The 9,059-nt window shown below is 35.7% G+C and overlaps 1 non-coding gene across 1 annotated transcript; it reads right to left on the bottom strand.

Annotated features, from left to right (window-relative positions):
* Positions 1-5,878: 5,878 nt before the first annotated feature.
* LOC114238823 (U6 spliceosomal RNA) lies at positions 5,879-5,981 on the bottom strand. The gene has a single exon (XR_003624093.1). It is a non-coding gene; the product is annotated as a U6 spliceosomal RNA (small nuclear RNA).
* Positions 5,982-9,059: the final 3,078 nt, after the last annotated feature.

Below are 9,059 nucleotides of genomic sequence, written 5' to 3'. Positions count from 1 at the left end.
GAACTAGCCTTATTTTTTTGGATGGGCAATCTAGGAAAGCACACAAGTAGTAAAATTAAGAAGAAAGAATGTGGCTGTGGTGTGAAGAAATTCCCAAACTAATGAGATGTGTGTGTGTGTGTTTGTTGTTCTGTTTTGTTTAAATATTCTTATAATTCTCCTTCTCAGAGCAAGCACAGTTTCAGTACTTGTTCAAATACTGATGGGAATAATATTAACATTTAGGCCAATAGATATGAAACTTTTTTTAATGTTACAAGAGATTATTATGTATTGAATACAATTCCCCAGGCCCAGCCTCAGCTTCCCACACCTGCTCCACCCCTCCCACTACCATTCCCACCCTCAATGCCACCCCTACCCATGTCCTGACCTCAGCACTCATTATCAGATTACCAAATCCGTTCCGGCTTCCCTGAGGCCATTAATAACCTCTTCTATTTCCTTGCCAACCTCCAAAATTAGTTATCTCTCCCCAACTGAAAACCACAACTTATACCACCCAGCCTCATCTCTTGGCCTCTTTACCACTCATTTCAAGATGGCCTTGATGCTGGCTTCAGAGGAGGACAGGCCATAAAACAATTGTTGAGGCAGTCAGTATTTGGCTTACCTAGGCATTATTTCAGTCTAAAAATGCCAGTTTTCCTTATTTAACTAATAGGGTACAGGTTGAGTGTGAGTTAATATGTTATGAAGAGAAACTCAGGAAGGAAGGTTATAGAGGAAGGGGTGGCATAGGGCTAAGCCCCTAAAATAGTAATTATTTTATGTTTTTAGTTGCAAGTATATCTCAGAAAATTGCCAAACTCACTCATCATTCTTTAATACACTACAATCATTACCCTCTGTTAGACTATGAACATTTACCACATAGCACGACTCACGGGACTTGCCCAAAATTGCTTAGAAAGTTTGTGTTAGAAGAGGGATTAACATTTAGACCAATAGGTATGAAGAACTTTGTTAGTTGTTCTAAATTACAAGACAATATAACGTACAACTCTGAAAACAACTGGAAAATATTGAGGAAACAGGCAGTTTCCTGGAGAAATGTTCAAAATTAACTCAAAAAGGAAGCAGGGTATTTCGTTAGGACAAAATTTTGGAAGAAAACAGTATATAAAAAGCAAGGTGCAGAACAGTTTATATTGTATGCTACCATCTATGTAAAAAAGTAGAAGGGAATATATATCCATATACTTGAATATTCACAGACTACGTCCCAATGACTACACAAGAAGCTGGTAACAGTGGTTGCCTCTGGGGGAGAAACTGAGGGACTAGCAATAAGAGATGAGAGGGACTATTTATTGACTTTCAAGGGAGGGCTATTCATTGTATGACCTTTCATGCAGTTTTAAATTTTTACTATATACATGTGTTACTTTAAAAAAAATTTGCCAAAGAGCTATCCTCCCCTCCCACCCCCAAGGTACTGGATGGTTTCCAAGGCTATCGTCAAGGAAGAAGAAATTTTCCTCTACCCATCTACATTCTTTTGGCTTGTCTAAGAATTAAATTGACATGAGAAAGATTAACAGGAGAAAATCAAACAAGATTTAATAACGTATACATGGAAGAGACCCAGGAAAACTGAGTAACTCACCAAAATGGCCAAAGCCCTCACCTTAAATACTATCCTCAGCTAAAGACAAAAGAGGATTTTGAGGGTGGGGAGCGTCAGTTATGGGAAGTTACCAGGAAAAGCACAGTAAGCAAGGGTGATTATGATGCAGATTTAAGTCATTCATATTTATGACCATGGTCAGAAGAAGTATGATTGATTGGCCAAGTGAAGGGGTCCCATCTAGCAATAACAAAAGTGGCTCGAACAAAACTATAACTTCTTTCTTCTAGAATAATTTTCCTAAGGACCATCCAATTAGAGCCTTGGAGAAATCCACCAAGAAGTACTTGACATAGGTAATTGACCATAAATCCAACAATTGGATTAATTTTTAAAGTCTACATGGGACTTGTGCCAATGATAGAAAAACATTTGAGTTATGTGCAGAAGTCAAAGAAATGAAAAAACACAATAAATAATCATATGGGTCAGGTCCAGCATCTTGGGATAGCTGTCTCGTTCTGATGTCTTCTTCTCATCCTGGGGTGGGAGTAGTTTCTCCTCTGTTTGAGCATGGTTTTAAGGTGAGTTTGAGGTGAGCAGTCCTCTCTATGGACCAGTCCAGTGCAGGGGCCCTTTCAAGTGGGAAATACGAATCCAAGAATCAATTCCCTTCAGTTATGCTGTGCAAGAGCTAATTAAGAGTATCTGACAAGGGTCCTGTAATCTAGGTAGGAGAGAGTCCTTTCAATGATGTCTTTTCCAGTGTACATCATCTCCTGGTTGCAGGCCATAGGTCACCTGATCTTCATCCAAAGATAAATCGATGTGATAAGCTTCAGAAACAATCTTAGTATGTCCTTTTAATAATTCAATTAAACTTTTGTCATAATGCAACATAGTAACAAGAAGCCATCCAGGAAGTGAGTCTTAGGCAGTAAATACAAAACCTCAAAGACAACAACACTAGAACCCAACATCTACAGAAACAATCTTTTTCTCTCTAAAATTACCCTAATTTCTACAAAATATAGCCAAGTTGACTAATTTGCCTGCAAAATAAGTCTGGTTTCAATAAACTTTGCCTGATTATTTGCATAAGGGTAATCGATCATACAAGCTCTTTTAAATTGGCTGTGCTGGAACGTTTCATAAGGAATCTCAGATTGAGCTTTAAAAGGCCTCTCAAGGCCAGTAAAGCCACGCCAAGGGCTTGTCATCAGATTCGCCTGTACTACCTATATATAGATTGGGTGAATGCCTCCCTTCTCAAGGTCCTCAAAATATTTCGAGGTTCCTGGCCCACCAGGAAGTGACCTCTCTTATTTACCTGGTAAGGCTGCTGGGCTCCTTGTAAGCAAGGTACCAGATTGTTTTTCCAAGGGGGTTTATGGCTCCATAAAGTTCACCTTAGTTCTTTAAAGCTATCTGGTCATATCTGATTCTGTGCAATTTCTCAAATATGACATTCCAGTCAAAAACATGGTAATATAACCAATGTTTCCAATATGTCCTGTTATAAGAACAGACTCTTATCGAACTTATGCAAATAACTACATTGCCATAAAAATAAGAATACTCACTGAGTTCCCAAATTCTGGAGGAATCAAGTAGTGAGAAAAGATGAATGTTACAATTCTGCTTACAAAGTTATAATTTACCAAATTGCTGTAAGTCATAATTAACTTAAGGTGAAGGGTTTCCTTATATTTGGGCAACCAAGATTAAAAACTAGTAATATTTCAGACAAAAAGTTATACAAACTAACATTCAGCCCTATGTAACTAATTCTTGTTGATCATGATCTTCTGTTAACAGTTTTATGAAGTCATCAGGGTTTCCATTAGAATTCTTTAATTTCTTTTTTTTAATTGGTGTATAATTGTTTTACAATGTTGTGTAGGTTTCTACTGTACAGTGAAACAAAGTAGAGTTCCCTGTCCTATACAGCAGATTTTCATTTGTTATCTATTTGTTATCTATTTTATACATATTAGTGTATATATGTCAATCCCAATCTCCCAATTCATCCCACCCCCCCTTCCCCCCTGGCATCCATACGTATGTTCTCTATGTCTGTGTCTCTATTTCTGCCCTGCAAACAGGTTCATCTGTACCATTTTTCTAGATTCCACATATATGCGTTAATATACGATATTTGTTTATCTGCTTCTGACTTACTTCACTCTGTATGACAGTCTCTAGATCCATCCACATCTCTACAAATGACCCAATTTCGTTCTGTTTTATGGCTGAGTAATATTCCATTGTATATATGTACCACATCTTCTTTATCCATTGGTCTGTCGATGGGCATTTAGGTTGCTTCCATGAGCTGGCTATTGTAAGTAGTGCTGCAGTGAACATTGGGTTGCATGTGCCTTTTTGAATTATGGTTTTCCCTGGGTATACACCCAGGAGTGGGATTGCTGGGTCATATGGTAATTCTATTTTTAGTTTTTTAAGGAACCTCCATACTGTTCTCCATCGTGGCTGTATCAATTTACATTCCCACAAACAGTGCAAGGAGGTTCCCTTTTTTCCACACTAGGAAAACTGGACAGCTACATGTAAAAGAATGGAATTAGAATACTCCCTAACACCATACACAAAAATAAACTCAAAATGGATTAAAGACCTAAATGTAAGACTGCACACTATAAAACTCTTAGAGGAAAACATAGAAAGAACACTCTTTGACATAAATCACAGCAAGATCCTTTTTGATCCACCTCCTAGAGTAATGGAAATAAAAACAAAAATAAACAAATGGGACCTAATGAAACTTAAAAGCTTTTACACAGCAAAGGAAACCATAAACAAGAAGAAAAGACAACCCTCAGAATGGGAGAAAATATTTGCAAATGAATCAACGGATAAAGGATTAATCTCCAAAATATATAAACAGCTCATGCAGCTCAATATCAAAAAAACAAACAACCCAATCAAAAAATGGGCGGAAGGCCTAAATAGACATTTCTCCAAAGAAGACATACAGATGGCCAAGAGGCACATGAAAAGATGCTCAACATCACTAATTATTAGAGAAATGCAAATCAAAACTACAATGAGGTATCACCTCACACCAGTTAGAATGGGCATCATCAAAAAATCTACAAACAATAAATGCTGGAGAATTCTTTAATTTCTTAACCAGTTCACTGGTATGAGCTGAAAGTTATCAGAAACCTGTATCTGTCAAAAGGTCCTTTCTATGAATCTTCTGGAAGATGAAGCATTTTTACAGAAGCATCAGAGTACAAAAATAACTGTCTATAAAAGACAAAAGACTTAAAAAGCAAGGTTAAAGACCTGTTTACAAAGCAATTGTCAAAGAAATTTGTTGTTTTAGTGGCATACAATCTTAAAACAATTTTTAGAATTATGACTGATGACATTACACGAGGACACATTTAAATTTTAGAAATTGCACATAATTTTTAGAACATTTATATTAATGACATTTATCTATACTATACAACCTAAGAAGGTTTATCACCACTCATTTAACAATGCTTCCCATGTAATTTAACATACCAAATAAGCCTAATTAGTTTAACGTCTTTCTTTGATAAGGAGAGAAAACAAATCTTGAGGTGCTGGGGGGGGGGCATTCTGGAAAACCTCAATGTTATCTACAGATCAAAAGAACTTCATTTAGAATTTGATTTTGGGGAAGTTTGTCAAATATATTAAAAAGGTTTTAAAACACTTGGTCAAATAGGATCATAGGTCACTATGTAACAGTACTTAGTTATCCACCCAAGCAAAGTGACAAAAGATTTCAAAGGCAAAATACAGAAAGTTACAACAGTTTACTTAAAAGGTAAAAAATCTTTACTACCTCTTATCAAGAGCCTATCAATATCCCATTAAAACTTTGTGCTCTTAACAGAGAGAAAACCAAATTCAGGTTTTGCACCATCTTACAATTTATTCTAATCTTAGCCAGTCTTGATCACATACAGAACTCTATTCTCAAGGTTTCTTTTCCACAAAACTTCTATAACTTACTTTTTTTTAACCTTTAGATTTTTGTCCTATGTTTTCCTTTTCTCTCTCTCTTTTTATAAGATTTCATTTTACTTTAATTTTTTATTTTAAAAAATTTATTGTATTCAAGTATAGTTGATTTACAATGTTGTGTTAATTTCTGCTAAACAGCAAAGTGATCCAGTTTTATATATAGTCTTTTTCATATTCTTTTCCATTATGGTTTATCAGAGGATATTGAATATAGTTCCCTGCGCTAGATAGTAGGACCTTGTTGTTTATCCATTCTATATATAATAGTTTGCATCTGCTAATAAAAATATAGAACGCTTCACAAATTTGTGTGTCATTCTTGCGCAGGGGTCATGCTAATCTTCTCTGTGTCGTTCCAATTTTAGTATATGTGCTGCGGAAGCCATCATTCTCTCTCTCTTTTAAACCTATCTTTAGGACAAAATTACTTTCTCTTCCCTGAACTAAGTGTATTTCCATTCCTTATACCTTCATTTTCCTTGCATACAAAGATGTTTTCCTTATTAATTTTTAGTGGTTTTAATTACATATTTTAATTAGAATTCTCAACTCTTAAAAGCCTTCATTTGTAGCAAAAACTAAGAAGTAAGCAATTATGAACTGTCTTTTACATTAGCATTCTGTAGATTGGCAAACTTCTAAATACTATTTATAATTTTTTTAAAATATGTGCTTTCTTGTAGAAAATATCTCCATGTGGAACCAAACATATTTATTAATAGTCCTAAATATCTTTAGTTTCTCTGTAAAAGGAAGCCTATGTTTAGTAATTAATGTTTCAGTATCTTATTTTATTTGGGAATGATCTAGATATTCAATAAAATTCCATCATTTAATTTAATTTAGCAAAACCCTAAAGTTTGAAGTTGCCAAAAAGATTTGGAGAAACTATTTCTAAGTAGACACACCATAAAACATGATTATTCTTAAAGAGTTCACCTAAAAAGTCTTAACCCACTTACATTTAATTTACTTATAAAAATTTTATTATATCAAGTCATCTTTCTGGCTGACAAATTTTGCAACAGATATAAGATCTTATTTAACTTCTAGTAAATCTAGGTACAATAAAAGTATTATATTTAATGCTGATGACTCTAAAGACATGTCTGTGTTAATTAATAAACTAACTTTAATACCAAATATTAACTCAGTACTGAATATTTCCCAGTTCATGTGAACCTGAAATTCATTTTAGTTTCTTTTATATTTCTGAGGATTTATCTAGGTGCTTAATTTTCTTTAAACCAACTAAATAGGACTCTTTTACAAATTAATTTTGGCTATACCACACGTCTACAACACACACATATATGTAGACACACACAAACATACAGAGACCCCTTAGTTCCCATTCCAAATTTTCAGCCTTAAATCAGGTACAATAACACAAAACCCATCAGTTACAGAAAAGGCTGGGTTCAAATTGGGTTTCTGGCAGATGGAACAAATCAAGGTCACTTATTTAGATGGCTAAACGTTTTCTTACTAATATTTATGGAGAAGACACTGAAGATTTATGTTTGTCCTTGACACGTCAAGTTCCAAATGATCTATCCCCCTTTTCAGTTTCTTTTGATAGGAGTTACCTTCCTGAAATTTGCATTTTAAAAAGATGGCCTAGAGAAGAGTTCCTCAAGAAGACTAGGTAGAACATTTACATCTCAAAGGCTCAGGGAGAGAAATGCAAGTGCCTCCTAGGAGGACTTTTGTTCCCATAAGGCCAGAATTTTTTTTCAATGCTTACAAGCCTCTTAAGATAAATAGGGGGAGGTTTCGGGGAGTGGAAAAAAAGATTGATGGGCTTTGAATTGTTTCTGGAGCTACATCTCTGGTCCTGGAAAGAGTAGACTGCTGTTTTTAATTCCTCAAGGAACTGGGTAGCCACATAAATGATATCAAAGGATGGACATACTGATCCACCTATGTTGGAATGTTTTTCCTCCCTCTGGGTATATTTAGCTTGGGGGAGAAAGCCAAAAAAATTCCTATCAGGTTCTGAATATCAGCTATGGTCACTTGTTTAGTCAGACCAATGGCCTCCCATCTTGGTAATCCATTTACAAAAACTTTTGAGGATCCTCTCTGGGTTTAAGAAATTCTTTAACTATGGCCCTCAGTTCAGCCTTTGACCTAAAGAGGATTGCCTACAGCCTCAAGTGGTCCCATTTCTAAAGGTAACTGTTTAATAGTCTCTTCAGAGTGGAAAAACAATTCATACAGAGGATTACAAGAATGAGTACTCAAATAAAGGAGGATAGAGGGGAGCATTAGGAACTATGTCAATCTTATAGTCTTTTGTTTTAGGTACCTTTTATATCTTTAATCTTTCATTAGCCTTCTACAACAAATCCGTCATTTAAGCTATTTTGGAAATTAGAAGCCTTTGGTTGTTTTGCATACCAACTAAAATAGGTACAAGTGTTTAAGATGAACCCTTTCTAAAATTTTAACAATTTTGAAGTCTTTCCAATTCAGAGGACTCATCATTTGTCTATTGATGAGTAGGATCCTAATAGTGACTCAAACCAATAAACCTTTTTATGGTTAAACCAAGTATGTAAGAGGTATCCTTCAAGAGAGTGCAAAGGATGCAGCCCTCATAAGATGCAGAAATTTCACTCCCAAGGACATTCTAAAGAAGTAGAGAACTTCATTGTACACATGGAAACAACAAAGGTTGAGATGACCAAGGCCCCTTATGGACTGAGATCCCTTATGATGACAAACTCCCCTGAGAGCTGACACTGTCAGACAAAGAACACTCAGTTTATCTGACTGACTGCCAAATGTACGCCAGTATATGTACCTTCTGTATGGTGGAGACCAGAAAGAATATTCTCATTGGTCAACAAGTCAAGTTCTCAGGATACCTAACAAGACTAAAGGAAAACCTAACCAGACCAAGCAGGACTGGTTTTCCTCCTTATGACCAAAGACACAAAAGACAGAAACAACAACAACAAAAATCAGTGACCATCTCTGGGAGGAAAAAGATTAACAAATCTAGAATACTCTTCCAAATTTCAAACCAAAAGTCACTGAGTCCAAGGAGCTAGCCCTACAGAAATTTATTCTCACTAATCTAATTTTAGAAAAAAGAAAAACTCTTACCACTCTAATTTCCAGCAGACCCTGCAGGCAGAGATCAAGGAAACTGACTGACATGGTAAGAATTCTTACCTTCTGAGAGGTTTCTCTAACTGTATGCACAGAAACCAGTTTTGGAATGTCGAAAGAGGCCCATCTTGGCCATTTCAGGGCAAGAGTTCCTTTAATTCACAATTTAAAAGGACTTGCAAGTATAAGTTCCAAATATACATAAACTCAGCTGGGGTGCTAAGTCAGAAGTTTTCTGACTCCCCTCATTTCTCTGTTTGGGAAACTCTTCCCCATTTTAAAGTTGGTTTGTTGGAATGAAATTGCTAATGAAATTATGTGGTGGACCCATGTGCTGTTTGTG

Source organism: Balaenoptera acutorostrata, chromosome X (genome assembly GCF_949987535.1).
Source record: "Balaenoptera acutorostrata chromosome X, mBalAcu1.1, whole genome shotgun sequence".
Taxonomy (NCBI): Eukaryota; Metazoa; Chordata; class Mammalia; order Artiodactyla; family Balaenopteridae; genus Balaenoptera; species Balaenoptera acutorostrata.
Note: the sequence above shows the minus strand (reverse complement) of the source record. Positions and strands in the feature narration are given on the sequence as shown.